This window comes from Typopeltis vanoorti, chromosome 24 (genome assembly GCF_054136105.1).
Source record: "Typopeltis vanoorti isolate ZY-2024b chromosome 24, IOZ_Tvanoo_1.0, whole genome shotgun sequence".
Taxonomy (NCBI): Eukaryota; Metazoa; Arthropoda; class Arachnida; order Uropygi; family Thelyphonidae; genus Typopeltis; species Typopeltis vanoorti.
In genome coordinates, this window is record NC_143572.1 from 82,520,644 (window position 1) to 82,545,150 (window position 24,507).

A 24,507-nucleotide genomic window follows, 5' to 3' on the forward strand; every position below is an offset into this window, starting at 1 on the left:
ATCCCCTACTAGTATGACATTGTCGTGGTTTAAGGTTTTTAGGACATTTAACTCTGATAGAAAGATATCAACTGGGCCATCGTGTGCACGGTATATGGCAAATATTAGTATATTTATTGCTGCGTCGTAAATCATTACAATTTCAGCGCTTTGCATTTTTGATTCAAGTCTATGAAATTTATAAATATTTTTCCTAGCGTATACCACCGGAACCATTATAGTCGCGACAATCATAATACAGTACGTTGTTTGATACATATTTCACTTAAGACTAGTACATCTATATATGATTGGATTTCTGTGAAAAGTAAGCTTAAATTATCAACATTTGACCTTATCGACCTAATATTGACATGATATATGTTGAAATTCTTGGATGAATTTATATGAGTGTCAAAAAAAAAAACAAAAAAAAAAACGGATGTTAGATTATATACTGTAGTTTTTTACAGTTGCATCAGAATCTAAGCTATTCGTGTGGAATTTAAATCCACTTAGGTCTTCACTATTCCAGTTTTTCATAGGTAATATTTAGATTTACCCTCTTCTTTAACTGTGTTCGTTCAGGTCGTCCGGTGATTTTATCGGTATCACTTTAGTGTTGTTCTTTGTCATGAACAGCTTACCATCTCTTACCCACACATACCTGACTGCACCACTTGCTTTCTTTTGTTTTGCATCATAAAGAATTTGCTTATTGAATTTGGTCAGGTGCTCGTTTACATAGACTGGCACCGGTTTTAACTGATCATCAAATTGTTGAGCTGTAATTTCGAGGTTCCTTCCTCCGCCATCCATTTATTTTTAATATTCTTGGTTTCTAGATGGATAACAACTGGCTTGATGTCTGTTTTTCTGCTGGTGGGTACTCTCTGGGCGTGCACGATGTCTTCCCTTTTTACTGCCTCTTTCGATATAGTTGCTAGACCAACCAATCTTTCTTGGGTCATTGCTGTTCGCAAATAATTTTTAAGTTTAAGCTTGGAAAAACGTCTTTCCGCATTTTGCAATCATGCAATATTGCAAAATCTCAACTGGAATTCTGCCTTTTGAAGTTTTGCACCTGATGGCTTATCAACACGTTTCAGTTAACTTGGCTGTGCAGATAATGTGTTAGATCTGGTACAGTTCCAGAAGAGTAGATGGAAGGTAGGGTACTGCCATTACTTAAAGCCAAATCAACACCAGAAGAAACTGAAAATTACAGATCTTTTAGTGAAGAGGTGATTAAAGTTTAAAGAGTTAGTTAAAGCCCGAACTCAACAATTATTATATCAGAATATGTTATATCATAGTGGGCATTATGTCTATGTTCATTGAATGGATTTGGTGTAAGGTAAAATGGATAGGAAGATGGTTGGCAGAGACAAATCAAAAGTGATTTGTCTCTGCCAAAGAGCAGAGAGACATGTGGTGGTGTGTCACAAAAGCTCTAACTTTAATATTTCAGTGAACAACCCATCACTGTTTAATTTCTCCATTAACGATACTGAAGGTAATTTAATGAGTGATATTTAGTGTTTGTTGATAATGCTAATTTGAGGATGACATGAGTAAGTAAAAGAAACATAGATCTTTCAAGATGACTTGAATAAGACGAAATCGTGTTAACATTAAAATGGCTTATCTTTCGATGTGGAGTTGTGAAATTTGGTTGAAAAGGGTTCAATCTGTACATTATATCAATGAAATTTCATTTCTGGATATTGATCACACTACTGTTATGTGGTTGGTGGCTGAAAGGACAAAGAATTTCAGAGATGCAAATAACAAAAATTAGCTAAATAGCAGATAAGATTATATGGATGCTTAAAAAGATGGTGACCAGTAATGATAAAATAGTTCATTATTCTTCTTTAGAAAAGTTTGAAATGCCCGCATCTGGTGAAATGTTTGAACGTTGTCCCACATATCAAAATGAGATGATAAAAATTGCTGGACTTCGAAGCTGTGTGTAAAGTCTGGGGATTTATCAAATCACCAGAAGCAGAAACGGGCGAAAACTTAGTACAGGAAGTTCTCACTTTACGAATTTTTTGGAATGGGAATTTATATATTAAACTGAGCGCGGCGAAGGACATAATGATCTTAAGTACATAATAACATAATATCAGCTCTATTTCTCAAAGAACGCCTAAATGTCACTTCATAATAGAGATTAATCCCGATATACATACGCGCCTCAGGTCCTAACTGGCGAATGCAGGCTGTATGTAAGAATGAGAGTTGGTATTGTAAGCTTCCCTTATCAAGCGATGTCCTGGGCGAACTCCCAACTCATCCATTTCTTCTGCCAACTCTATACTACACATAAAGAAAAACTTGCAGTTTTTGCTAAATGTTATTGAAAGTCGCAATATATAATACGATCTATTTAATGCATATCCACATTTAATGAACGCTAATATTAAAACCTGTTTTTATTTTATTTTTTCTACTCACTTCAGCGGCCCTCGAAGAAGGCGATGCTGTGCGATGCATCGCCTGTTTACCGTGTTATGCAGAGCTTGCACACAAAACATAATTTCATCGCATAAAGGTACCTTTTTTCTGTCTTCTTGACACACAACAGTCTTTGCTTACACCATCGCACTCTCATCACCTTTTGCTTGGAAGTTGAGCAGCTTTCTCTTAGGCACACGTAACTGAAAGCCCAGTTTCTGAAGTTGTCTCGACATCGTAGATTTCGACACATTCGCACCTACTTCTTTCCATCTGCTGTGAAAATACATTACACATCGGAAGCGGTTTTTCCTCGACATTCTTCAATCTCCTCTAATCTCTTGATGTAGTTATTACCTTTTGATCGCTGCAACAGCAGTCGAAAGGTAATAACTAACGGTTTGAAACTGGAAATTTCGTTTTTACTTTTAGTAATAACTAAATGTAATAACAAAAGGTTTGAAAACTCTGGTGATTAAAATACTGTCTAAATACTCTATTCACGCTTGCATGAAAATATTTCAATTCCTTAGCTTTAAACTGTGGAGTTTGGCCTTTGCATAGAGACCGTACGAAACTTCTTTGCTTCCAATATGTCATTCCTTCCACCCATGTTTAGCGAATGATTAACAGAATTCCACACGGAAACAATTCCTCGAACACGAGTCAGTCCTGCAACTACTGAAATATGTTATTCCTACGCTCTCCTCAAAACCGATAGAGGAAATTTTTAATATTGTAATAATTTGAATCACAATAAAAATTATTCTAATTTTTTGAATGTTTTCAAATAAGTTTCTTATAATCAAAATAACATTTTATATTATTTTATAATATTTTATAAACTTCATGTTATATAATCTACAAAGTAAGCGGATTCAGATGATGCTAATTCATCTCATATTCCTTTTTTATTATTTTTTTATTTTTTTAAAATATGCTAATCCATAATTTGTAATGATTATTCTTTGCAATAAATTAGAATTGCAAATAATTCAACACATTTTCTTTGATTATTCTAATTTTTTTATTAGACGGTGTGGAATCTATGGGTGGCTTTTAAGTAGTGACTGTTATGTCAGTAACAATCATTACTTTACGTAGTTGAGAGAATGCAGTCCAGTATGTGAAATGCTGATATGGTTGTTCGGTAAGCATTGAAGTAGTGTTTTAACATCACTGTGCAGTGCAACTGGAGTTTTAACTTTTGTAGTTTGTGTTTTGCCTTTGTGGCCAGTATGACAGTCTTCTTCACTTCCAGAGTCCTAAATGGACCGATGCTTTACTCATGACTGTAAGATGACATTCTTTGTTAGCCTCCTGCAATCATCTCGGTCTCTTGTTCTTGATATCAGTTGAGAAAGGGAGGAATTTGCCCATTTTTTGATGTTATCAGAAATTTTCTTTTCTGATAACATGATTTTAATTTAATCAAGTTTAATCGAGTTCGATTAAAATGGACAATTTTCATCGAACGCGATTAAAATTGTCCATTTTAATCGAGTTCGGACCCTAATCCTTAATCCTGGAACGATTGCTCAAGTGCTTGCTTTTGAATGCCATTAACCCTCTCCACATATCCTAATCATTTCATCTGTCCTTCTTATGACTGTCAGAAAAATTTCCCCTTTTTTGCCGTCTATTGAATCAATCAGTTTTCAGACGTTTCCATTGGTTTCGTGAGCTGTATAGGGAATTCTCAAACGTCTTCTGTAAGTTTTCATTTCAAAAGATAGGAGTCTTCTCTCATCTGCCCTCATAAAGGCCATGCCTCACAACACATTCTACAAGAGGATAGAATTCACCAAAGTGTCAATTAGTCTTAGTCTGGTTACGATTGCTATTCTGTTATCTCTCCAGAATGGTTTTAAATTCTGTAGGGCCCAGTTGCTTTAACAATTCAATATTTAATGTCGGTTTCGAGCGACCATCTTGACTCAGTGTGCTTCCTAGTTAAGTGAACTCGTTTACATTCTCAATTTGTATCTTTAAGGGTTCATAGTCTGATTTCGAGGTTATCATCTTTTTTTTTTGTTTTTTATGTATAATGTTCCGAAAACGCGGTTGGTTATCTCTTGTAATTCTTTTTCACTTTCTACCAGAAGATCGATATCGTCTCCAAAACGTAAGTTGTTTATTCTTAGTCCGCCAACTACTATTCCATTGTCATATTCATGAAGAGCTTCATTTATGATATATTCCATTAAACAATTAAAAGAAGAGGAGACGAGATGCATCCCTGTCTTATCCCGCTTTCTGCCTGGAAAGGTTCACTGCTGGAATTTTTAATTTGAATTCTCATTTTAGATGAAGAATAAACAGCTTTATTAATCTCAATGATTTTATTGTCTATGCCATATAATGTTCTAAAATTTTCCATAATGCCTCGTGCCATATTGAGTCAAAAGTTTTCTGAAGGTCTAAAAAGCTGCGACAGATTATTTTATGTTCCGTATATTTTTCTCCTACTATGTGTATTGTAAAAATATGGTCGATTGTATTCTGGACATTCGGAACCTGCTTATTCTGATAGTCTGCTTTCTATTTTCTCTTCGATTCTTCACAATAATATTTTTAAAATGATTTTGCTTGCATGGCTAATAAGTCTTATTGTTCTATAGTTGCAACATTTGTTGCTGTTTCCATATTTAAAAATAGTTGCATACATCCTGAAATAAATTTAGCAAGGTGTCTATGATGACGTCACCTCCTTCGCATATCAGTTCCATTGTAACACCATCAACACCCGGTGATTTTTCTGTTTTTGAGGAGCTAACTGCTGCAATGGTCTTTTTTATCGAGTAATCTCCTTCCTCCGAACCTCCTGGCAAAATTCTGTCCAAATTATCATCAGTCAGCTGGGGGTTCTTTTGAAAAAGCTTGGTTGTGTAACATTTCCATCTATCAACTATTTTCTGGATATCCATGATAAGAGTTCCATCTTCATCTTCTACACTCCAATAAATTGCATTAAAAGGTTTGGATGATTTATTGATAATTTGAAAAGCCCTTTTAGGATTATTTTTTTTAGGTCATCTGTTTTTTCATTTATCTAATATCCGTTGGTTTCTAGCATGTTTGACTTTTTTTTTTTAATAATCTTGGTAATATTTTTATACTGCTCTCTCTATTGTCACCACTCTTAATATGAGATTTTAAATTTCTTCTTTCATCACAAAGGTCGAAAATATTTTTGGTTATCTATGGTTTAATGACTTTTCTTTTGTATCCAAGCATTTCTTCAGCTATGTTTTGTGAGAAGTATTTGGTTTTGAATCGATATATTTTTTGAAGTTGTCAAAAATTTGTTTCAATTTGTGTTGATATAATATATTTAATTGGGGGTCTTTTAATTTTTCAATATTATATTATACCTTTTACGAGTTGATTTTGTAGGTAATATTTCCCTCATTTTTCATATTCATATTTGTGCTGACCATGTTGTGGTCATTGCAAATATCAGCTCCAGGAAATGATCTGGTTCTTGTGAGTTTGATGGAGTTTTAAAATTACAAGGATTAAGACGATTTGGTTGTGTGTTTTACCATCAGCGGAAGTCCATCTTCTGGAAAGTTTATTGGAAAAGTGTTAGTAATGGTAAGTTCATTTGGTAGGCAAACTTGATCAATTCAAAACCTCTTTCATTTGTCTCCCCATAGCCATAGGGTAAGACAAATCAGAGAAAATCTTTATCGATGGATGTTCCAATTTTGTTATTGCAATTGCCCTGTACAATGAAAAGGTAATTTCAATCCGCTCCAATGATTGTTGCATCCATAAAATTCCTCTACTTCGGAATCCTCGTGGCATGTGGGCATACACCAACATGATGGTGAAATTGAGAGGTTTCCTCTTAGGCGGAATAAAGCAATTCTGCTACGGATAGGATTAAATTCCATAACAGATTTTCGTGATGTTTTGTGTATCAAAAACCCAACACCTTCTTTTCATCTGCAATCACATCCAAAGTAAAGAAGTGGAATCTTTCATCTATTGTTAGCTCTCTTGTTTTGGGCCATCGAATTTCACAAAATCTCATAAGTCCATACATATCTATTTAGTTTATGCTGTAGCAGTTGAATTGACCTCATTGTAGTGGAGTCCTAATATTCCAGGCTGTGGTCTTTAAATGCTTGAGGATTCTGAATCTGGATCCAGTTTTTTCATTATTTTTGTCAGTGATAGTGGTAGTGCCAGTCGCTAATTTCTCATTGTCAACCCTGGGGCTGCTACCAAATAGCAATGCAGACCTTGTTGAAGTGGACGTCTTACAAGCAGCATATGCTGTGTTAAATCATTTGCCATGAATTTACTAATCATGAATACTAAATTAAGGCAGATGCACCCATCCCATCTTCCCCTGCTAGCATTTAGCTGGACATAGGGATGGCATCATGCCTTGGATAGCCCTACCAGGAATAATATTCCCAACGTGGTTCGCCTATCCCACCAAGGGCATTTTCATACTAGCTTTATTTTTTTATAATGCAGTCATTGTAATATGTTAATAATAAAATATTGCCTGAAGTTTTAATAATTGACTTTAAAACACTTGGCAATTACAGTCCATTGTAAATGTTTCCAAAATAGAAAAGAATATGAACTTTTTCAAACGTTCTCTTGAACCTCATCAGAATAATGGCCAACACTTCTTCCAACGGTCTACTGCACTTCTAGAAGTAAGTTGGATCATGGGACAAAATCTTATGGATATGGTGTCATCTCAAATGAAACTAAACAATGGGGGTGGGGAGAAAAATTTGTATAGCAATAGGACATCATGAGAGAAATGAATGAGAAACAAAATTTTAATTTAAAGTTATTATAAATTTGATTAGAAATTAGATAAAATCGCTGTCATAATTATAAGAGAATACTCTGTTTGGTTCATTTAGGTGAAGTTTCCTCAAGGAAGTTGTCAGTTAAATTTCGATGAAGAAAAAGTCGAGAGAAGTATAAGGCTTATTTTGAAACAGAGAAACGAACGTGTGCGTGATGACTTGATCAAATTTGCTTTTTTTAGAATTGAATTTCAGTTATATACCCAGAGTCGCATTCGAAAACTATTTATTATAATTTTTAAAAAAGCTTAAATAAATTCATACGGAATAAGAGAGAAATTAGTCAGAACACTAAATTAGCTGTATACAAGACAGTGTTCAAACAAGTTTTAACTTATGGATCTGAGAGCTGGGTCAGAAGTAAAACACTTGACCAAAGACTAGAGACCACAGATATGAGAGTCCTGAGAAAGATTTGAGGTGTGAAGAGATGGCATCAATGGTAATATCATATTAAAAATGAGGATATTAGGAAAGAACTTGACATTGTCAGCATCCAGGAATGCATTAGCAGAGCTAATCTCAGGTGATATGGTCACTTAAACAGAATGGGCGAAGAAAGATTAGCAAAACAAGTGTTCTTTGCCAGGTTGGCAGCAAAACGACCCAGAGGAAGACCAAGATGTAGATGGATTGATACGGTACCAAATGTATTAGACGATAGAAATATAAGATCTGATAATGTTGGACTCTTGACAAGTAACAGACTGATTTGGAGGAAAATTGTAGATAGGAAGTTAGTAATGATGTAATTTTTTTCATGTAGTACTGTCATATCCTGTACACCCCTTGAGGTGTACAGGATATGACAGTATCATGGCAGGAATTTGATGATGATGATGAAAAAGCTTATACATTAAAATGAGTATATTCTCACAACTTTACAAAAAGAACTGCATTTTATTAAATTTCAGAAATTGACCCACCTCAGTAGAAATTGCTTACCTATTACAATTTGTAATTTATAATTTACATTTCACACGTAATAAATTGTCTGCAAAGCAAATGAATACAATTATCATTTCACGCTAGAATAAAAGTGAAAAACGTATGAAATGGTAATGAAAAATAAAATAAAAAAACAATAAATGTAATCACCTGAAATCTTAATCATTCAAAGTCACTGAAAAAGCCCTGTTTCATATTTATGATGAAAAAATCTGAAAGGCGTACATTGAAGTTGCACATCGTCGTATACTAGCTGCTGCTGTTATCTGGCTGTCATTACTTTCTTGTTCTTTCATACTCTGACGGTTTTGAAACATATGAACTTCAAATATCGAGGGGTAGTATGGCTACACATCAAAAAGTTTTGGCGAAAACTTGTCATGGCTACTAGATATTAGCATGTACAAAATTCACCAGTTCTCACAGAAAAACAAAAAAGAAAAAAAATCAGTGATCTGAAATATTTTTCATTTTCCTAGTGCCTTATACGAAAAACTAAGCTCTTCAAACACTTCTTTGAAACAGCTTCTTGTTCTCTTCATCGTAAAGTGCGAAGCCATCGATTTAATTTAAACATGCGAGGAACCGACCGAATACCATCAAAAAAAAAAAAAAAAAGAAAGAAAATCGCAGGTACTGAGTTAGGAAAACATTGCATCCATTCCTCAAAGATAATTTTATTTCTGAATTAGCAGCAAAAATTAAGCAAAAGAAATATTGAGCCCTTCAAGTGACTGGAAAATCCGTTTGTATCAGCAGGTTCCTGATACCACAACTTTTTTCATCACATAGCACTGTACAAAATCCACAAGAGTTCAATTTTTATGGGATATTAAAACCCATTTTCGCATTGTTTTCCTAAATTTAGGATGAAATTTTATTCAGTCCATGTAAATATGATATTTTTAAAACTCAAGTGTCATTTGGAAAAGCAATGCTACTCACTTGGATTAATTATTTTCGAAAAAAAAAATAATAAACCTATTCACAACGAATATTTTTAAGTTGTGCTTAAAAGGGCTAGTTAGATAAATGCAATAATATAATTTTACACATCAAAGCAACATATGTTCACCCACCACTCATTACCTGTGTTGAATTCTTCAGTGAGTCACAGCAGAGGTTCCTTATGCGAAAATATTTTCCCGCACGTTGTACAAACGAAAAGGTGCTCATCAGTATGTACTCTTAGATGTCTTTTAAGACTCCAACTGTCAGAAAATCTCTTGTAAATTTCACACGAAAAGAGTTTCTCTGGTGTGAAAACTCGTGTCGTTTCAGAAGATACGAGTCGAGAAATTTTTTGTAAGATTTGGCAAGTAAACGAGTAATCTCTGCTGTGCCTTTTCATGTGATTTTTATGAGAGCCTTATTCAGAAATTTTTTCCCACATTTCACACGAAAAAAAAAAATTCGTTATTCAGACAGAAGCGTTTTTTGGTGGTATTTAAGAGACTACATTTATTGCCAAAAACCTAGAGCTAAACATGGTACAAGTGAAAGGTTTCTCACCAGTATACACTAGTAGATGTCTTTCCAGACTAGATCTATATGAAAACCTCGTTAAAATTTCGAATGGAAACGGTTTCTCTCTGGATAGAACACTTTGGTGTCAATTCAGGTTAAACGAGTCAAGGGATTTTTTGGGAGAAATTTCGCATGCAAACGGAGCAATTTGTGGTGTGCGTTTTTATGTAATTTTTTAAGTTATCCTGATTCAAAAATTGTTCGCCACATATTTTACAGGTAAAAACTTTTCATCAATCAGATGGTACATTTTTTGTTGCTTTTAGGTATCCTATAGCCGAAAACGTAGAGCTACACATGGGAGAAGTAAAAGGATTATCTCCAGTATGCAATCTTAGCTGACTTTTTAGACTCCAACAGCTTGAAAACTTCTGGCAAATTTTGCATAGAAAAGGTTTCTCACTAGTATGCACTCTTAGATGACTTTACAGACTCGGACTGTCAGAAAACTTCTTGTTGCAAATTTTACAAAGAAAAGGTTTTTCACCAGTGTGCACTTTTAAATGACTTTTTAGTTGTGCATTCTGTAAAAAATGCAAATTTTGCATGAAAGGGGTTTCTCACCAGTATGCATTCTAAGATGGTTTTTCAGGTTGGAAGATGGAAAACGTCTTGTTGCAAATTTCACATAGATAAGGTTGCTCACCAGTATGCATTCTTAGATGACTTTTCAGACTCGAATTGTATAAAAACATCTTGTTGCAAATTTTACATGAAAAGAGTTTCTCACCAGTATGCACTAAGGTTGCTCACCAGTATGCATTCTTAGATTACTTTTCAGACTCGAATTGTATAAAAACATCTTGTTGCAAATTTTACATGAAAAGAGTTTCTCACCAGTATGCACTCTTATGTGACTTTTCTGATTGCTATTGTTTTGTTGCAAATTTTGCATATAAAAGGTTTCTCACCAGTGTGAACTTTTAGATGACATTTCTGACTCCAACTCTTTGAAAACTTCTTGTTGCAAATGTTGCATGAAAATGGTTTCTCACCAGTGTGCACTTTTAGATGACTTTTTAGATATGAATTGTTTGAAAAACTCTTGTTGCAAATTTCGCATGAAAATGGTTTCTCACCAGTGTGCACTCTTAGATGACTTTTTAGATATGAATTGTTTGAAAACTTTTTGTTGCAAATTTCACATGAAAATGGTTTCTCACCAGTGTGCACTTTTGATGACTTTTTAGACATGCACACTGTGAAAAATTCTTGTTGCAAATTTCGCACAGTATGCACTCTTAGATGATTTTTCAGACTGGAATAAATGGAAAACGTCTTGTTGCAAATTTCACATACATAAGGTTTCTCTTCTTTCTCACTAGTATATATTCTTAGGTGAATTTTCTGTGATAAATTTGAGAAAAATTCTTGTTGCAAATTTTACAAAAAAAGTTGTGCATTTTTTGATGACTTTGACAAGAAATGGCAGAAAAAATCTTGTTGTAAATTTAACATGAAAAGAGTTTCTCACCAGTATGCACTATTAGATGGCTTTTTAGTTTCTCAGCAGTATGCACTCTTTGATGATTTTTCAGATTCCAATTGCGTGAAAATTTCTTGTTGCAAATTTCACATGAAAAAGGTTTCTCACCAGTATGCACTCTTACATGAATTTTCAGATCATACCTCTGTGAAAACTTTTTGTTACAAATTTTGCATGAAAAGGGTCTCTCACCAGTATGTACTCTTAGGTGAGTTCTCAGATTGGAATTCTGTGAAAACTTTTTGTTGCAAATTTCACATAGAAATGGTTTCTCACCACTGTGAACTCTTAAATGGCATTTCATATTCCACCTGGTAGAAAACGTCTTGTTGCAAATTTCACATGAAAAACGTTTCTCACCAGTATGCACTCTTAGATGACTTTTCAGATTGGAACTGTGGGAAAATGTCATTAGATGACGTTTTAGAGAAGAACTCTCAAAAAAATTCTTGTTGCAAATTTTGCATGAAAAAGGTTTCTCACCAGTGTGATATTTTAGATGTCTTTTCAGATCCGAATTGTACATAAACTGCTTGTTGCAAATTTCACAAAGAAAATGTTCCTCATGTGTATGCACTATTAGATGTCTTTTCAGACCACAACTGTCAAAAAATGCCTTCTTGCAAATTTCGCAAGAAAAAGATTTTTCACCAGTATGCACTTTTAGATGTCTTTTCAGATGGGAACTCTCAGAAAATGTCTTCCTGCAAATTTCGCAAGGAAAAGGTTTTTCACCAGTATGCACTTTTAGATGTCTTTTCAAATTCACACTTTGTGAAAACATCCTTTTGCAAATTTCACATGAAAAGGGTTTCTCACCAGTATGCACTCTTAGATGATTTTTAAGAATGGAAATGTTTGAAAACTTCTTGCTGCAAATTTCGCATAGAAAAGGTTTCTCACTAGTATGCACTTTTAGATGACTTTTTAGAAATGAACTCTCTGAAAAATTCTTGTCGCAAATTTTGCATGAAAAGGGTTTCTCACCAGAATGCATTCTTAGATGAATTTTTAAACAGCAATTGTAGGAAAACGTTTTCTTGCAAATATTACATAGAAAAGGCTTCTCACCCGTATGCACTCGTAGATAATTTTTCATTCATATTACAAATTTGACAGGGAAACGGTTTCTCTCTGATGTGAACTCTTTCATGACTTCTCAGTTGAGATGAGTCGAAGAATTTCTTGTAAGAGATTTCGGTTGTAAATGAATAATCATGTTTAATTTGCCGCTTGATGTGGTTTTTATGATTGAGAATATCGTTTTCCACATATTTTGCAAGAAAAAACTTTTCTTCAGTGAGTATATGAAGATCTTGGTGCCTTTTTAGGGACCATAGGATCAAAACGTAGAGGTACACACAATAATTAAATAGTTTTTCTTCAGTGAAATCTCAATGGTTTTTAAAGCTTTGTCTATAGCCATGATTTCCTACAAATTTCATACTCAAACGGCTTCTCTTTCCCGTGAACCCTTCTGATGTAAAACAAAAGCTTTATCATAAAAGGCTCTATCACATATCTCACAGGTGAAAGGTTTCTCATGGAAGACCACGCAAACTATTTTGCGTTTTAGTTTCGGAGAGAGAGCAAATATCTTGTGGCACATTTGTGATTGAAGTCCTCTCATTCGTGTGAATGCATTTAAAGAAATGCCATTGAGGAAAATGATTTGCCGCTCCCTTCAAAGAAAACAGGACTTTCTCCACTAGGAACTGTGCACATTGATTTGTTTTTTCTATGCCTGGTGATTTAATCAGAAAAAGTTTGTAGTGTTCACAATTTCTCAAATGCACCTCAAAAGAACTAAAATAGGAAATATTCTTTTCATTCATAAAAATGAAAATGTTTCCCAGTATTAGCCAGTTTTATGTCTTTGAAGACAGGACTGTAAGCGGTATGTTTTCTTAGTTTTCGGATTTGAAATGGTGTTCTGATGCATGAAGCACAAGTTTGTGTATCTTCAAATAATATCAACTGGAGAACCGTTTGTCGCATTTCACATGTCAAGAGACTTTCATTGCAGTTGCCTGTATCCCTGTGCCTCTTCAGGTGTGTAAATGAGGAAAAGATCTTTCTGTAATTTTCACATGAAATTAGCTTCTCGACTGAGTGCGTTTTCAGATGCTCTCGAAGATTTGCTGAATCAAAGAATTTCTTCTGACATGTTATATAGAAGGAATATTTTCCCCTCTTCTTCCACATGCATTTTCTGGTGCCCTTTTAGGCTGTCATGAGGATATGTTTTTCCACACATTTTTAGCATGACTGTTTACCTCTGGAGGCTATTATTCTTCGATTGCTGTGATTTGTCTCATTCGTTTTAAGTTGATCTGATCGCTTAAGGATTTGTAGAATACTTTGCTCAGATTTTTTTTATCCAATTGATTATTGTGCATTTTCTGATGTCAGTTCCTACTACTCTGATATACAAACTGCGCCTTGGATGATGCACAAACTAAATAGTTTTCCCTATTTTCTTCTCAGTTAAGATATTTCAATACGAAATGCGACTGAGCCATTGTTGCAGGAGGAGATTTACTCATTGTTTTTTGAAATTGGGTATTCCATTCTCATTTGATCTTTTTTTTTTTTTTTTGTTACGCCACTAGAAGAGCAACTTCTTTGGAATTATTTGATTTTTATTTTGCAAACCCAGCATGAAATATTTATTACAACTTAATAGTCTTCATACAATGCATTAGTAGACAAAATGTCTCATGGCAGTAAACCTATTCACAATCTGTAAAAAGAAATTATGTAATTAATGCTAAATTAAAACTCCATTTAGTAAATACAATATTCTCAACATATTAACTAATATTTAATCGCAATTAATGTATGAATTTTACTCTTGAAATTTAATATTTGTAATGAATAGTAAAAACAAAAATAACGGTAAAACTTTTAATGGAAAATAACAGCATTATCGCTCTTAAAATAATGACTGTGTTAACAAACCTGATTTCGTTTCCCAAACGCATCATTACAAAATAATAAGCTAAGTAGAGAGGAGAGCTATGGGGCCGTACTATATTCTGAAGTTGAACAGATCCCCAGGAAAATTCTGAGAATATAGTTAGATATGAACGTATTTCTTGCACACATGGAAACTGTGAAATAATGGTAAAAGTTTCAAAATAGCTTTTCAATCCGGGAGTGAATTTCTTAAAAATACCATTTTATTCAGTTGGTTGTGTGTCAATTATTACTAAACGAGCAATTGTGATTTACTGTTGTAGGTAGCATGAACAGCCATCCTTCTGTTGATATTATTCTGTGTTTTTATTTCTTTGGATTTCCCTCTTTTCATCCTTCTAAGGGATAATCCCTGTGGAAATGCAGATATACAGATCACCCTATTTCTGGCTTTCCTCTTCCGACTAATGTACTTCCTCTATGGTGTATTTCGGCTGTCCTCTTCTTTTCTCAGGTTTCTCTCCTGCCAACACGTCTATAATCCATTCATTGTCTCATGTGTACCACAAGATAACTGTCTTCAATACTCGACTGTTTTATTTCTTGCAAAATGTAGTCGTTAGTTTTCTTTTCTCCATGTCTTTACTAATCTTACTTGTATTAAATGATTTTTTCTTTAATACTTATTTTGCCATAGTAATTCTTCTTCTTCGTATTTTCAGCATACATCTTCGGTCATCTTGGATAATTCCTCCAAGATATGAGTGGTTACTTGGTCATTATTTTTACCTCTAATCACAATTATTTTATATTCCTTTTTATTTTTTTATTTTTGACACTGCTACCATTATTTTAGTTTTTGTATTATTTTGTAGAGTTAATGATCAGATGAATCCTCATCCGCTCTCTTTAACGACTATTTTAAATCCTGTTAATTCTCAGCTAATACAGCTTCAACATTCCTAGAAATCGAATACTTACTAACCGTAACCTATCAAGCGGGTATCTGGGAAGATGAAATCCTGCAGACGCAGCGCAACAAATTCTTACAATTTCAGCAGGTATTTGATCTGTTTCTCATCAGTGTTCCAGATAGGAAATTCATTGATCTTTCTTTAAATTCCTTCATGCAGTTCTCTGCCCCAAACATTTCTTTTTCGGTAAGCACTATTCATGTTTTCTTCATGGTATAAGTCTTCAAGATATTCCTTCTTTCTACAAGCTCTCTGTTACCAATAACTTTCCTCTTTTTTTTTTTTTTTTTTTTTTAATCGCGTCTTTCTTTGCTTTTTTGTTTCGGGAGGAATGAGCAGCAATTATTCGATATTCTTCCTTATCAGCACTTTTTCACATTTTAGTTCATATTTAACTACTTTATGTTACTATATCCAATTCTCCTTTGCTGTTTTCTTGAAGCTTTCTTTACTTTTGCTTCGTAGTCTTCGATAGCGTTCCTTGCTTTTCACAATTTTCTTTTACTTGCCTTTTCTCATTCTTCTATTAACTGAAGTAACTTATTTTTAGTAATAAAAGGGAGTCGCAGTGGTAATTTTGTAAATCTTAACTTTTTGTGCTGATCTTTTATTTATTTCTATAGGTTTTGAATAACCTGCAAGAGAAAACTAAATATAATTTATTACTTCATTATATTTTGCTCAATATGTCAAAATCCTCGTTCAGGGAGAAGACAGATAAACTGGTAAAAATATTTAAATTCTCAATGTAGTCTTTCCAATTAGATTAGGATGGTGACATAGAGCTTCACTTGTTTAAAAAAATAGACAATCAAATTTCATCCTACTGTAGTGCAGCATCTTTTTACGGTTCCAGTGAACTCTCTATCTGCCGTCGATTGCATGAGAAGCAAGGCCTGAACCTTCAAAATCCAAACATCTTATAAAAGCATGATGGTCTTTCTTCGATTCTAATAGCATCAAAATGGCCAAGCAGCAAATACAAGAACAGGGTGTTCCATAAACACCGGGCAAAGATAAGGATGATAATATATCTTGGGTAGGTTGTACAAAAAATACAATTTCCTGGCTAGCTGTTTGATGGTGGTGCACAAATTATATCTGTGATAGTTCCTTGCTGTTTGTTAAGATGTTCCTTTAAGGAAGAGAATGAGGATCCTTTTAACATTAGATTGTAATATGGAAAGGGAATGATAACTATCAAATAATTTCTCCATCAAGGGCTCGCTGTATCTATTAATAGTGTTTCCTCCTAGTGGATAGATGCTATTGACCCACGTGATATTATATGCATGCTGCACGACTCATACTTGTATTCAGAATTTAAATGTTACCAGCTTTTCTGTCTTCTCCCTCAAAGAAAAAAAAAAAGCACATAGAAATATTCAACATGTATGTCTCTATTAAACAATTTGCAAGTTAATTTTATTTATTTCCTTGTTAACGTTGTCTTGTCCACTGTTATTTGCATGCAATCTCTTTTTTAAATTCATTTTTTATATGTGAGTTGCAGTATTTCAATATTCTATTTTATTCTCTGCTTATTCAATGTATTTTCTCATTTTCTTTATATGTTGCAATAACGAATGTTTAGTCACTCTCTATTTCAGCTCATTCAGCTCATGGGTGACTATAGTACGATATTTGAGTTAGTTTTTGCATCAGTTCTTGGCTAGTAAGTAATTAATATGTTTTCGTGGAACATCTCTTGGTAATTTTCATGTACAGTTTCTTCGTTTCGGTATTTCAAAAAGTGCATTGACTAAACTATACGGTCATGTTATTTATAAAAATAAGAAGTCATTCTCCTCTTGCATTCTTCCAAATCCTTCTTTTATTTCACATTCAGTGTCCTCTCCAACCACTGCATTAAAAAAATAACAACCGATTATTGCAGTGTACTGAGGTATAAGCATGTAGCTTATTTATACCTCAATTACAATCTGTGAAATGGTGAAGTATTCTGAGATTTGAAGTTCTAATACGAATCCACGCATGAATCATCGCACTATAACCGAAAAGTATATCTGTAAAAAAAGAGTTTCGTTAAAAAAGCCATCAAAGGCTTCAAATGTGGAAAGGCAGCAGGAGTAGATGATATTCGACCAGAAATGCTGAAGTATGGTGGTATAAGAGTCTTACAGTGGCTGCACTGCATAGTTCAGAAAGCCTCGACAGAGGGACGAATTCCTGATGATTGGAGTAAAGCTCTCATAGTACTCATATATAAAAAGGGATAAAACTGAATGTGAGAATTACAGAGGTATTTCCCTACTGAGTGTTCCTGGCAAGATCTATGCAAGTATACTTGAGAAAAGGTTGAGAAGAATTGTGGAAGAAAAGCTTGGTGAAGAACAAGCTGGATTCAGACCAAATAGAGGCTGTCAGGATCAGATCTTCACTTTATGACAAATAGTCGGGAAAGCATGGGAATATAACAAAGAACTGTATTTAAGTTTTGTCGATTTGGAAAAGGCATATGACAAGGTCCAAGAGAGAAGCTATTCAATACGCTGCAGTTATATGGTGTCAATGGGGCATTATATCAAGCAATACTTAGTCTTTATTTGAGTTGAAAGTCAGCAGTTAGAATTGAAGGAAGTACAGGAAGATGGTTTAATGTTAAATCTGGTGTGACACAAGGATGTACATTATCCCCTCTGTTATTCATTATCTATATGGATCACATTATGAAGGAAAGTGGTATTAAACCTGATATCAAAATTGGAGATGTTAATGTCAGCTCTTTGCTTTATGCGGATGATGTTATACTTCTAAATAAATCCGCTACAAGTCTGCAAGATTCTCTGACTAAATTGAATAGCTGTTGTAATAGATATGGTATGAAGGTCAGCAATAAAAAGTCAAAGACAATGAAAATAGGCAGAAATACTGAAAATGTCAACTGTGTTGTGAATGGAGAACCTGTGGAACAAGTAAAACATTTCAGCTACTTAGGCACGATTTTTACTGAAGATGGTAAATTAAATATAGAAATAGACAACAGAATCAGCAAAGCTGGTATGGTGGGAAGTCAATTGAATAAATTCATATGGAATAAGAGAGAAATTAGTCGGAACACTAAATTAGCTGTATACAAGACAGTTTTCAAACCAGTTTTAACTTATGGATCTGAGAGCTGGGTCAGAAGTAAAACACTTGACCAAAGACTAGAGACCGTAGATATGAGAGTCCTGAGAAAGATTAGAGGCATGAACAGATGGCATCAATGGCAATATCATATTAAAAATGAGGATATTAGGAAAGAACTTGACATTGTCAGCATCCAGGAATGTGTTAGCAGAGCTGGTCTCAGGTGGTATGGTCACTTAGATAGAATGGGAGAGGAAAGATTGGCAAAACAAGTGTTCTCTGCCCAGAGAACACTTGTTTTGCAGAAAACGACCCAGAGGAAGACCAAGATATAGGTGGATTGATACGGTACAAAGTGCCTTAGACGATAGAAATATAAGATCTGATATTGTTGGTGTCTTGACAAGTAACAGACTGATTTGGAGGAAATTGTAGATACGAAGTTAGTAATGATATAATATTTTCATGTAGTACTGTCATATCCTGCACACCACTTGAGGGTACATGGCAGGAATTAGATGATGATGATGATAAAAATCTTTATATATTAATGGAAATCAAATGCTTTTGATCGAATCGTAGTTTATGTTTACTGGAATAAAATACAAATTTTTCTCCAAAACAGGTTTTCGACACTCACACTGGTCTCGAATACCTGTTGATAAGGGTTAATAACGTTTACAATATAAAAAAAATTATCTTTAAAGCTAATCTGTGTTCATTATTAGTGGCTGCATGTATTGTTGCAATTATATTCCCCTTCTCCCCATGCTGTTTATCATGTTGCTCCTATCTACGAAAAGCTGGAGAGACGACAATTTGAATTGGAATCAGAAATAAATGCTTGTACACAAATAAAAAGTGTTCTAACGCTTGAATACAACCAGAGACAGGAGGTCTAGACACCATGAAGATGGTCCATTTGGCATTACATGTGTATGAGGTTCTTTGTGAATGTTACTCAATGGGAGAAGAATCACAACTCGATTGTGGTTGGAAATGCCAACAGGACAAGCAACTTTAATAGTACAGTAAGATGTACTAGTGAGGAAGAGGACTGCCTGCTATTCGGAAATTCATGTGAATAACAGTAAGCATTGCAGAGCTATGGGAAAGGTATTTGTATTCAACGTGCAAGACTGTCCGAAGTGGGGAAAAGTTAGATTCCAGTCATCTTGGAGAATTGAACGTTGACGGTCCATATATGAAATGCTCTGTATGACATAGCTGTATTAGCTGTGATTAAACAGATTTTACATGGATGTTCTTTAAGATGAATGATGTTCCCTATTTAAGGAATTAAGATTAAAAAAAAAAAAAAAAATTAAGAAATGGTGACAATGACAAAAGAACAAAGAATGATAGACAAAAGATAGATACAGCACAATGGGATTTAACTGAAGTCTGCAAACATTTACCATCTAAAGATAAATACGGGATTCAACAACTTAAATTATAAAGATATACAGGATGTGCGTAATTTCGAACTAATCAATGATTGCTGTTAGTTGGACTTTTCATGAAATATGATTTCTGTGAAATAGTAGTAGTCTTTCACAGAATCAACTTCCGAAAAGTATTGTTTCAGAAGATACCTCAAACAGATGAGATTGAAGGAGGACACCAAGTGAGTATTTAGAAAGTCCAATGGTAATAGTTGTTTTCTTTACTTAGGCACAATACTTTTATTATCAACTGTTTTATTATTTATTCATATTTAGTAAAAAAAAAAAAAAAAAAATATATGAAGGATCGAAAAAGACGAACAGGCACATTTTACTTGAGAATTATGTTTATCCTCTGATATTTATAATATTTTGTCTTTGCATATAAAGGTATATACAAACCAGAATGTTATTATCAAAGTTTAGAATATTCTAAAGATTAATGCCGTATACTCTAGTTAGCTGTATAATATTATAATAGATTACTGTATAATACAGCAATATAATATGATTTTTACTTGTAGATAATAAAATATAATTGCGAATTTGAAAGTTGTATGCTCATCGCATATTTCAGAGTATGCGAAAAATGTCACCATTTCAATAGTTATGTAATCATTGCAGAAATCCACGAATTCCAATTATTAATGTAATTACCCTACGTATCCTCTTCGCTCCGTGCGTAGCATAGGTCCTCAACCATTGACTTCCATCTGACTATATTCAGTGCTTCTTTATTGATCTCTTTCTAGGAATGTCCCAGCTGTCTTGCATCTGTTACTAGTTCTCTTCTCCATGTTATCCTGGGTCTACCTCTTTTCCTCTTGCCTTGAGGATTCCATTCTAGTTCAATTTTTGCCATTTCTTTATCTGGGTTCCTGATTGTGACCTATCCAGTTCCATTTTCCTTTAGTGATTTCATTTCTGAAGCTGGTTTGATCTGTTCTCTCCCAAAGTTTTATGTTTGTTATTTTATTTGGCCAGTATATTCCTAGTGTGTTTCTCAAGCATTTTTTTATGTAGACCTGTATTTCATTTATGTTTTCCTTTGTTAGTGACTATGTCTCAGCTCCGTATAATAAAACTGGTTTAACATTAGTGTTGAAGAGCCTAATTTTGGTTTTTAATTTAATTTCTTTGGACTCCCAAATTTTCTTCATCATACTGAATGCAATCTGTGCTTTCTGGATTCTATTTTGTATGTCCTGTTTGGTTCCTCCTTGTGTACTGATCACTGATCCCAGATAGATAAAGTTATCTACTTGTTCCAGTGTTTTTCCTAGTATTTCAAAGACTAATTCTTGTTTGGGGTTTATCTTCATTACTTTAGTCTTGTTATGATTTATTTTCAATCCACACTTATTTGCTTCCCGGTTTAAATTATCTATTTTCTTTTGGAGGTGTTGATGTTTTTGTGCCAAAAGGCATATATCGTCTGCAAAATCCAGGTCACTGATTTTATTTGACCATCTCCATTGAATGCCAATTCTTTCATCAGATGTTTTCTTCATCACCCAATCAAAAATATGATCGGGGATAGTATACATCCTTTTCTTACTCCTGTTTGTTGCAAATGGTTCTGATAGTTTGCCATTATTTATTATTTGGATTTTGTATTTTTCACGAGTTTTTCTTTGTTATATTTATGATTTTCTGAGGAATCCCATAGTGCTTCATTAACTTCCATATAGTCTTTCTATCTATGTTATCAAATGCACGTTCAAAGTCGAAGAATCCCAAATATATGCTACTCTGCCACTCTATTGACTGTTCAGCAATTATTCTTAGTATTATTATCTGATCAACAAGATCTGTTTGGCCTGAACCCAGCCAGTTCTTCCCTCAATTTAGTTTCAATTTCTTGTTTCATTCTTTCTAGCAAAATTCTAGTAAATACTTTACTTACAACATTTAGAAGTGAAATCCATCTCCAATTTTTACAAAGTGTTATATCTCCCTTTTTTGGCAGTTTTACCAGAAGTCCTATATTCCAGTCTTATGGCCATTCCTCCTTTTCCCATATTTGATTAAATAGCAGGTGTAGCATTTCAACAGTAGTGTTTATATCTGCTTCATGTAGTGTCACTCTCAGCTGCTTTATTGTTTTTTGTTTTCTTTACTGCCTGAGTTATTTCTAGTTTAGTTATAGTTCCTGTATTTATTTTAAATATTTCTTGTTCTAGGTTTTCTATTTCTCCATTTAAGATTTCTTGGAAATGTTCTACCAATCTTTTTTCTATGTCTGCTTCATTTGTGAGTAACTTTCATTGTTTATTTTTTACAGGCCCTTCTCTTTTAAACCTCATCCCTGCTAACTTTCTTGTTATCTCAAACCTCTTTGGGTCAAATTTAATTGCTGTTTCTTCAGCCTCTTTACACATTTCCTCCAGGAAAACTCTTCTATCTTTCCTTGCACTTTTTTACCTGTCCGCTTCTAAGCCTGTATCTTTCATTTATCCTGTTCCTTTTGTTGTCTTCTGTACTTTGCAGAAGTGTATTCCATAAAGCTTTCCTTTCTTCACATTATTTGATGGTTTCTTCAGAGATCCATTGTTTGCAATTCCTACTCTGCCTTCCCAGAACTTCTTCGGCGGTACTATTAAATATATTCTTTATTTTTTCCGAGTTCTCTTCAATGTCTATTTCCTTATGTTGTTCTACAAGGCTTCCATATTTATTCCTAAATGTTACTTTATATTTGTCTTTTGCCTTGTTTTTCAGTTTATATATTGTATTTAATTCTTTGGTTCTTGCCATTAAATATTTTTCGTAATTTCATTTTTATTTTTGCAATCAATAATAAGTGGTCTGTAAAGGCATCTGCACCTCTCCAAACTCTTACATCCATCAAAGAGGTATTCCAAGGTCTGTTTATTAAAATATGGTTTATTTGGTTTTCTTATCTGGTGATATCCAAGTCTGTTTACGGATGTCTTTATGTTTAAATAACGTTCATCCTATGATCATATCATTGAAAGTGATAAAGTCTTTTAGGATTTTCCCATTTTTGTTACAGTTTCCTAAACCTTCTTTTCCCATTATTTGTTCGTATCCCACGTTACTATTTCCTACATTTGCATTCATGTCACCTATAATTAAAAGCATATCTTCACTTTTTAGTTCATCTACTTCTTTTTGCAGCATGTCATAGAAGTCTTCTTTCTCTTTTGTGATTTTCTGATTTTGCACTGTTTGTTGGTCCGTATATGTTTATTACAATCACATTTGTGTATTTAGTTTTAAAACTGGTTTTGATGATTCTTTCAGAAACTGTTTCCATTCAATTAGTGCTCTTCTAGCATCTGTTGTTAGCATGAAGCTACACCTGAACGTAATAGTGAATTTCAAATACTAGTGGACTAAGAGAAACTTTTAGTGAATTAAGCTATCCTATAGCAACTCTTAAAGAGAAAATTATACAGTGCCAGTTGTCACCCATTTTTGATAGTGGTGATTTGATAAACCCCCAGACTTTACTCGTTGCTTCGAAGTCCGGCGATTTTTCCATCTCCTTTTGATATATGGAATAATGCTAAAACATTTCACCGATGCAGGCATTTCAAAATTTTGAATTTTGAAATGCCTGCATCGGTGAAATGTGAATAATGACTACTTTATCACACTACTCAACACATTTTGAAGCATCCAAATAACCAGCTCTGCTATTTTGCTAATGTTAGTTACAGTCTTCTCTGAAATTCTTTTTCCTCTCAGCCACCAACTATATATCTGTAATCTGATCAATATGCAGAAGTGAAATTCAATTAATATATTATACAGGATGAACCCTTTTCAACCGAAAGTTCAGAAATCCACATTGATAGAAAAGCCATCGTAATGTTTACACGATTTCGGCTTATTCAAGTCATTTTGAAAGATCCCTATGTTTTAAATTACTCTTGTCATCTTCAAATTAGCATTATCAGCAAACAAATTAATATCACTAATTAAATTACCTTTGGTATCGTTAACAGAGAAATTAAACAGGAATGGACTGCTCACTGAAATATGAACGATAGAGCTTTGCGACCAACCACCCACTGGTCATCAACTTAATCTTTGACTGCACACCATTACCATACATTACTCTTTGATTTCTCTCTGACAACCATCTTCCTATCCATTTCACCAAACACCCAATCCATTCCATGTACACAGACATAATGCCCACTATAACATACCATATTCTGATATCACCATTTTTGAATTTCGTCTTTAACTTTTCAAAACATAAATCACCTCTTCACTAAAAGGTCTAATTTTCAACATCTGGTATGGATTTGCCTTTAAATAATGGTAATACCTTACTTTCCTTCCACTCTACCAGATCTAACACGTAAATTGCATCATAGTCAAAGGAAACATGAGGCGATAAGCCACCAGGTACAAAATCTCAAATGGCAGAATTCCAGTTGAGATTTTGCAATATTGCAAGTGTCTCCAGTTCCTCTACTTCCAGCTGCTCATTTCTCAAAGCTCACAAATATGGGTGTCACATCAGGAACTGAATTAGCTGCAACCTGACGTAAAACCTTTGTAAAATATCCACTCCCGAATGGAATTATTTCTTTGGTTTGGTTACCCTCATACCAGCAGCATTTCTTAAAGATATCTGTCCATAATAGCTTTTCCTCTTACCCACAAGAAAGATTAAAATATTTGGAATTCCCTTTGCCCTGCGCAGCTAATTGTACCTCATAATTTCTTTTGTATTCCTAACCAGGTTGGTAATCATTCTTGGCTGTACTTCTTTATTCACTATATGTATTAGCCAAAGAATTTAAAATCAAAAGCTTTAATAAATGTCTAATATTGCATTCACCTAAAATTAT